Genomic DNA, 9,455 nt, shown 5'->3' with positions numbered 1-9,455 from the left:
GCCTCATAGTTATATAATCTACTTTTAATGTGCTTGAATTCTTGGAGGATTGCTTCTCCAAATACAAATATATCATCTTCAAATAGAGTTTTAGTAACTCTAAATGCCATCTCATGAATTCATATCCCTTTCCATAAACCCAAGGATTGAGAATGTGTGATATTTCTACTCAAAGTTTCACCCATAGTGATGAATAAAAAATGGGAAAGTGGGTCCCCTTTATGAACTTTGTATGTGTCTTGAAACAAAACTACGTGGAAACCAATGATCATAATAGACAACAATGCTTCCTTAAGACATGACATGGCCCATTTACACCAATTGGGGAAAAAACCAAATCTAAGAAGAACCATGTTGAGAAAAGAGCAATTGAGTTTTTTTACAATCTTTGATCATATCCAATTTCACGACACAAGCTAGTAAGGGGTGACTTTTGATTGTACACAAAACATTGTGTGATACTATTGCTCCTTCATTAGTTTCCCTACTAGGGAAATACCCCCTTTGTTGTGGAAAAATAAGTCTTGGAATAAGATGTAGTCTTAGACAAATAACCTTTGTGAGTAATATTATATATTGTATTACAAAGTGCATTAGACTTGTAGTCTACAAGGGCTGATCATTCTTAGGAAATAAGAAAATGTTAACTTTGAATTGAAGTGATTGAGCATAGTACAAGTTTTACGAGATTCCTCTAATGGTATTAGCAACCCAAAACAAAAACTATAAAAATCTTGTTGGAAGAAGAGAGTTGTTAATCCATCAGGTCTAGGGGCCTTGTCTTATGATATTTAAAAGTTAACTTTATTGACTTCATCTAAGGTGAATGGTTTGAGTAGGAGATAATTGCCTCCTTGAGAAACAATGTTCATGATATTCTAAAGGAGTTTATTGGTTGAATTATTCAATTAGAGATGTTGGGTTGAGTTGGGACATGAATCTTGGTGAGAAATCTAAGTCCTTCACTCTAAATATCCTTTAGATTATTGAGAACATTTGATTCAACCTCGTCGAATTAGAAAATGGTGCTTTCAATTTTCTTGATCTTTGCTACAACATGAGATTATTTTGTATCTCAATCAACTTCCCATAACCAAGTCTCTCAAGATTTTTTTTGCCATTATATTTCCTCCCTATTTAGAATTTATTTCCATTCTTCTTGTAGCTCTTTTTGTCTGTTATAGGTGTGGGGAGATAAACCATGTTGTATAATAGGCTCATGAATCATTTTTAGTTCTTTAGCTACTACATCTTTATGATGGAAAATATTTTTTAAAACTATTTTGTTCCATTATATCAATTGACATTATAGATGTTGCATTTTCATGTGAAATTGATACATTTGAGTGGCATAAACAAAAGTAGCTAAGATCCATTACTAATTAATCAAGGGGAGTAGTTGCATATGTTTGAGCCATATTTTTTCAAATTTTAACTTAACCTCATTTTTATGTGACCCTCTAGCATTGTCAATGTTGAGTAAAAGTAGATAGTCACCTCAAGTAAAATAGGGTAGGATGTTATATGTGATTGAAGTATTGGCCTCCCAAATTGAAGACATGAGATATATGTTCAAATTCTATACAATTTGTAAAATAGAAAAAGTCTTTGTTCATATGAATTTCCCATTAGAAAAGGAAGTATAAACAAACCATTATCTTCAATAAAGACAAAAAGTTAGACCTGACTTTTGATGGTGGAAGAATCCCACCTTGCTTTTCATGGGGAGAAATAATCGCGTTGAAGTATGTTGCAATAGATGAAATGTTGAATAGGAAGACCTTATATGACAAGGGATAACTCAAACTAGTTCATAAAATCAATTAATTGAAGAGATGATCAAACTTAAATCAAACAATGAAATTTCAAATTTCGATAAAATCAAATATAACAATACTTCTAAAAATCTTATTATATAACTTAAAATCAACTATAATATATATTCACCTAATAAAATTACTATGTTAATAATTGTTAAATTGAAAATAAATATATTTACTAAAATAATGCAAAAACAAGTACTAATCAATACATGATACCTTCTTCTTTTTTATAACATTTCAAATCAGACTCTCGTCAGAATTAGACTCATACAATTACATTCAAATTCTTTAAAATTTAAAGCAATATATAAACACATGTACATAATTTTTATTAACAAATTTGTGTGCTTACAACCCATCTCTTATCTCGAGATATAATTAAACTACCAAAATTAAAATGAATAATCTCTCATTTCTTTATTCCTTCAACCTTTCAAACGTACTGAATAGCCGATAGTTAATTTACCATTAGTTTCTGAATATTAATCCAGGCTTTTTAGAGGTGAATTGTGAATTGTTTTCCTTCCACCAAGCTAGTTTCTTTGTTTTTTCGTGCAACATTGATTGATCATCATTTCTAAAAGAAAAAGAAAAAAAAGTTGGAAAAAACTTTTTACAAACAAAATTATTCCCACCACAAACAAAACAAATTCCTTCTCCTCTCCATGGTTGATTTGCTTTGCTAGGCGGGTCAATCAAATCAAATCAAATCACACTAAGAAGAAAGCAGACAAGTTTAGCGTGCAGAGTATTAGAAAACACTAGATGTTCAATAATGGGTGAGATTAGTCTTCAGCAATATTCTATTTAATGAAGATGGGTGCGCGCAAAGGATGGTTTTTTAATTTGAGGATATTGACTTCTATAAACGATTACTACATCGTGAATAGGCCCACATAATTAAATAAATAGACCAAAACTATCTGATAGATATCATGAGCACTAAAATGGTTATTTTCTTTGTATTGAATCATTACTTATATTTTAAGCCAATCTTCTAGAGGAAATAAATAATTATTTATGAAGCTTTTGTTATTATCACATGCACCTCATTCAATGCACTGACTATAGCTCATAGTGGAAGTTTATTTTTTATTATGGATGATTCCCAATCAGGGCTTTCAGGCATGTTGCAGAATTGCTCTGCAACATTATTATGTAATGGGTATAGTAAATGACTTGATTTCTTGTTCTTTGAATAAACAGATAATAGTGCACATGCGTAGTGAATACATCATGTCAAACATTTTTTTTAAGGAGAAACAAGGGGTGTGGAACCTCTGTCAATGGGTTTATGTTGTTAACATAGAGAACTGTCTAAACTGGCCCAAGTGACTCTTTTAAATGTACCAACATTTATATGGTTTGACTGCTCTTGAAATCTCTTGGAATGAACGTATAGATTGGATTATTGAGGTTTTATTACTATTAAATAAAGTAAGAATTTATAACGAAACATGATTATAAAAGGTTATTTAGAGAGTTCACAGTTGAAATATTACATATAAGTTTAAATTAACAATACTATAAGTAGGATATAATTATGAATTAAAGTTATGAATAATGGAAAAAATCTTGATCTTAAGAAAACTGATATATATATAAATTTTTAAAAGTTAATTTTATAATACAAATGATATAGAAACAAATATAATCTACAAATCAATAAAATCTGATAAAATAATATGTATCAGTTTAATCATTTAAAGAAAAACACTTCTTACTTTAAAGTTTGTTAAATGTATTATCAATCTTAAACAATATTACAATATATTTATAAGGCGAGTTTGTATACACAATAAATTCAAAAGCATTCAACTAAGAAGTTATATTGGTTGAATTCTAACATTGTCTTCTATATGTAAACTATCACCATACAAATTGTTATATCAAAGGCTTAATATTATAGGAAAATACAATATAATATAGATACCACACGATTAAAAAATAATATTATAAACCAAGTGCTAATACCATGGACAAAAAATAGGTTTCAAAATGGTCATGCATTACCTCAAACATCACATAAAATTAGATGCATAAATATTCATGCCTTTTAATTTATACATGCAAAACTTCTAGAAATAGTTTCCAACTCTAATCTTACAAGGATTTTTTTATAATTTGACATAATGTGTCTTATATAAAACATTCTCTTACAACCTATTGATAACACATATTCTTGACTCTTACATGTCATAAGAAATTACTTAGGATAATCAAATTTAATAATGTTTAGAACTTCTTACAATTGGGTGAATATTAAGAAGCAATTTGAAGATCCATGAATTGGTGTCCCCTTAGGAGGAAAAAGAAAAGTAGTGTATATTTTTAAATGTCAAAAATAATCAAGAGGACCTCAAAAGAAATCTAGAAAATATGTTCAAGATTGTAAAAAGAAAATGATTGCTAATAATTCTATCTCTCTTCATATTTTGAGGAATAATTGAGCCTAGGTGAGAAAAAAGGAAAAGGAATGAGATGGTTGTTGGCTTGACAATGTAAGTCTCCCCTACCTTGGCCTCTATTCAAGGGAGTCAAAAAATGGGTTACTTTTTAATTTGCTAAATGGGCTTGATTAGGAATAGAAAGAGGCTAAACCCCTTTCTCTTTATACTCTAGTCTTAAGGGTGTTTTGTTTTGGGCTATTGCATAAATTCTACTCTTTTTTCTATCAAGGTTTTAAGTTTTGGTTAGTTTTTGACATGTCATAGATATTCTCCCTACGATATGTCATATTTGATATATTTTATTCCTTACACATGTCTCTAATAAGCCTCCATTGTCATAGATTCTTGGCTACAAGTGGCTTTGAGGTGTCATATGCATGCCATAGATTTCTCCTCAACTTTTGGCCATGTTGACTTCCATGCATCATAGGGTCCAACATTTAGTATATTGTATCATGCGTGTCATAGATATTCTAAGGAATATCATGCCAAGTTGCACATTCAAAGTGACAAGTGTCCATCTTCTCATTCATGTCTCATCTCTTACACTTTGGCTATAAATTGAGCCATCTTGCTCTCATTTTTTATCCTTATGAACCATATCTCTTAGAACTCTTTAGGATTGAAACCATGCTTCTAGTATTCTCAATAGCGTCCATCCCATCATAGTCATTTTCTTTTAGTTGTGTGCACTATAGGAAATTGGAGCCACATCAAATGGAGAAGAAAGAAGCACATGAGAATTACAATTGAAAAGGGAGTTTTTTATTATGTTTACTTTCTTGAATATGATTGGTTCTTATGGTAGATAAGAAGGGTTTTGTATATTTTCATTGAGTTTTTGTGGTTTCTCATAGTATGCTAGGTTCTAGCCCATTTTCTAGTCCTACAATTGGTGAACCTGATCTGAAGATTATGCTTACTAACTTGGGTTTATTTTTTTTATGCTTGTAGGTGCAAGGAAGGAGCTCATTTAAAGGAAATTAAAGTTTTTTTGGTCTTTCTTATCACACCTATTCTAATTAGGAGGTCCAATAACATGGTTTTGGCTTTCATTTATGCATTTATATAGCTCATTGTCTCAAGTGCACACTCTACTTTGTCAAGGCACACTTGGGGGCCATAGGAAGTTTTTTTAGTGGCTTAAGAATCACCATAACCTTTGTTTTTTGTTCCCACCTAACCAACTGCACTCCAAAACCACCAACTACACCCTTCTAGGCCCCAAGTGTACTAGGGCCACACTCTGCACTATCATAGTGCACTTGGTATTATAGATTTCAATTTTGCATTATGTGGGTGTCATTTTGACATCATTTCACCCCAGTTTATATCCAATCTCCCAACTACACCATGAAACTACCAACTGCACTCTAACTAACCCCAACTACACCATGAGCATAGTTGGCACTATCTAAGTGCACTTGGGGACCTCTTGAGTATTTCTAGCTTTTTGAGACATAGTCTGCACTATCAAGGTGTAGTTGGTTCATAGAAAGGTCACATTTCAATCATAATTTGCATCTAGGGTTTCAATTTCATTCTAGGACCTAGAGTAGATTTTTTTTTCTTACTGATGATCTTTTTGTAGCATGAGGCATTCATTGGGAGAAGACTTATCTATTGAAAACTACTAATTATTTGATGTGGGATGTTGATGAAGACCTATGTGCTTGGTCAATCTTTATGTGGCTTTCTTAGACTAGATAACACTTCATTTGGTGCTCTGAAATTTTATTTTCTATTTGGTGTCTATGCATTGTTTAGAACCCTAGGAGTTGCATGGATGTATCCTCTCCCCTCACCATTCATGGATCTTGGGTGCAAGAGAAATCTATGCAATTTCTTTAGATAGGTTTGTCTTGGAACCAAGACTCACCACTTGGTGAGTCCCAAGGGTTGACCTCGAAGTGGTAATCGACCAAAGCCAGGTCTACACTCTAGCTATTATAACATACTCAATACAATTAATGTCATTTTGGTGGTATTTATGCATGATATCTCTCCTCTAGTGCCCTTGTGGTGCATCAAACCCTGGTTCTCAGGTTTAGGAGACCTTCTGTAGAAGTTTATCATTCACTTGTTGAATGGAGTGCCCAAACTAAACACCTTTTCTTAGTGGCCAAAATCCTCTCTATCCATTGGCTCAAGGGATCACCTGTGCCTATGAAGACATCCCACATTCTTCCAATCCTTAGTAGAGGCAAGAGTCTCTTGGGAAGTGATGACACTTGGGAAGTGGACCTTGGTAGCCCTGAGAAGTGAGTGTGTTATAAGGGGGAGCCTCTAGTGCCAAGATTCTAGGTTGTTAGTTCTAGATAACTGTGACTGAGCTTTGGTTCAAGAGGGAATTCAATGGATAGAGTCTTAAAGCCTAGGTTGTGATGTGTCTTTTAAGTTTAACAACAACTGTTCTTGTTTATTTTGTCTTGTATGTGAACAACATTAATCAAGATAATATAAAATCTACAAACTCATAGCAAATAAACCTTGAACCTTGGATACTAGGAAACATTGTCAAAACATTGCAAACCTTTTGTCAAACACTTGAGACTGTGAAAACATGGAGACTTGTAATCTGAGGAGTCCTTGGAATGATTTAGATTCCACCTTTTCATAGCATACCCTTTCATTTTTCATCTTTTGAGCCTCATAGTTTCATCCTATAGGCATCATTTTGCATTATTTAGGCCTCATTTTACATCCCTTAACTTTCATTGTGCATTTTGTAGGCTTCATTTTACATCTCCTAGTATTCAACTTCCAGCCCTTAATCTTCATCTTGCATCTCCTAACTTGCATTCTTCCATGCCATATCCCTCATATTACACATCTTAGTCCTCATTCCTCATGTCCTAACCTTCATTTTTCATCCTCATTCTTATCATAGCATTATCCTCTATCAACTAGCTCTCTAGAACAATAGTCTAGAAGTCACCAAGTTCAAAATCACTCTAGTTTCAAACCAATTTACCAATTGTGCTCTGAAACTACCAATTGCACTAGCTAATTGACCCCAACTACACCCTAGGCATATTTGGCTCTATTTGAGTACACTTGGTTGCTAGAATAGCTAGTTTTAACTTCCAGATAGCATTTTGGAACCCTAAAGTTTCCACCAAGTGCTTGGATAGGTCCCCCTTTTGATCATATCCTGGACATCATTCCTACATATCCTAACCCTATTTTTCACATCTTAGGCTTCATTCCTCAAATCATAACCCTCATTTTGCATCTCCAATCTGATCATAACATCATCCCCAACTAACTAGCTCTCTGGTATAATAGTCTACCAATCACCTAGTCAAGGATCAACAAACTTTTAACCTAGCTTCCCAACTGCACTATGAAACTACCAACTATGCTCAACCTGGCCCCAACTACACCCCCATCATAGGTGGTACTATTAGAGCACACTTGGTTCTATCATAGCATACTTAGTTTCCAGAATAGCCAATTTGGACCTCTAGACTACATTTTGGGACCCTAAAACTACTGCCAAAATCCTGTATAGGTCCTCACTCTGAACATAACCCAGAACATCATTTTGAACCCTAAATATCACTTTGCATCCTAGGATCCTTACATCTTTCATATCCAATCCACATAACCCTCATTTTGATCCCCCCAAAACCCCTTTGAACTAAGTCAAAAATCAGAACAAATTATGAGTCCTAGAGTATCTCCTAATGTTAATGGATGATGGATCTTGACCATAGTATTTTTGTCATCTTTTTCTTCATTTTCTTGGGTCAAAATTTATCTATGCCTTGATGGATTTGACCTTGTCATTTTATCAACTTGATATTTTCAATTTTTGTCTCGTTTGGTCAAGATCCAAATTTTATCATCATAAAGTCAAACTCTTCGATTAATACTTTCCAAATATTTCACCTAAGTTTAAAACCTTGCATACACCCTTGTCATATAATTATCATATCTCAAGTCTCCCTAAACATCATTTTGATTAACCCTAGTTTCATAATCACTCCATCTTTCATTAATCAAAACCCTAGCATCTCTTCCAATATCAAAATCCAATCAACTTGTCCAAATCGTTTGTTAAACCCAACATTTTACTTGATTTTACATTCCTATATTGCATATCCTAAACATTATTATCAACATTAACATACCTCCCTTTACATTATCCACATTCCATACATCAACCTTTAACACCATTCCCAAGCCTAAGTCCAATCCTAATCTGCATTTTTCATACCTTAGAATCATCCTCATACCCCTTAGTCAAAATTCAAAACATCATTCATATGTGCATTTGTGCATCATTTCCTCAGGTCATTTACATCTTTCATATCATAACCTTAGGTCTTCTTCACTTTCTTAGATTGCATAACACACCTAAACCCTTAAAAGTCCAAAAAATATTCATATCTTGCATACCCACTTCCAAATTATCAAGTTTTGGCCTATTTTACCAACTGCACACCTCTAGTGCATAGTTGGTAGTTTCAGTGTGCGATTTTTAGTTTCTGAGTGCACATGGTAACTAGGAAATTCATCTTTGGTTCTAGAACCCTAAACTACATTCTCATAGCTTGCACTACATCCCTAAATCCTAGAAAAAACCTAAAAACACTTAAATCATCCATACTCTACATATTTGTCACCCAAACACTTTTTTTACCAATTTCTCCCTTCTGGATACCAAGTGCACACTCCTAGGGCACACTTGGTATTATTAGAGCACAGTTGGTAGTTTAGGTGTAGACTTGGGAGGCAAAGAATTTATTTAAGATTTTCCCATTACATTTGCATCCATAGGTATCATGGTAGCGCTCACAAGGACACAATCATCTCACAAACTAGAAGGCTTGGATCAACCATTATTTTTTGAAGCACAAACAAAATCTAAACCTCATCCAAGACAAAAGAAGAGAAAGAAACCACAAGAAACATTTGACACAAATCAAACTGAAGCCTCACAATCTTTATTTGTGGACCCATAAAACATGTATCCACCAAACCTTAACTATCAAGAAATAATGCAATCAACCCTAAACAACATTTCTACCATGAAGTTCCCTCTAAAAACCTCCCCTACACATGGAATAGTTCACTGGAGTCCCAATTTTGAATCCATATTTATACCCATACCACTCGGATGTGGAAGTGTACCCATGACACTCAAGGATGAACAAACCCACTCCTTTGAGTTTAG

Source organism: Cupressus sempervirens, chromosome 3, assembly GCF_028749045.1.
Source record: "Cupressus sempervirens isolate cs-2001-9-10 chromosome 3, ASM2874904v1, whole genome shotgun sequence".
Classification (NCBI taxonomy): Eukaryota; Viridiplantae; Streptophyta; class Pinopsida; order Cupressales; family Cupressaceae; genus Cupressus; species Cupressus sempervirens.
This window is presented reverse-complemented; position numbering follows the sequence as displayed.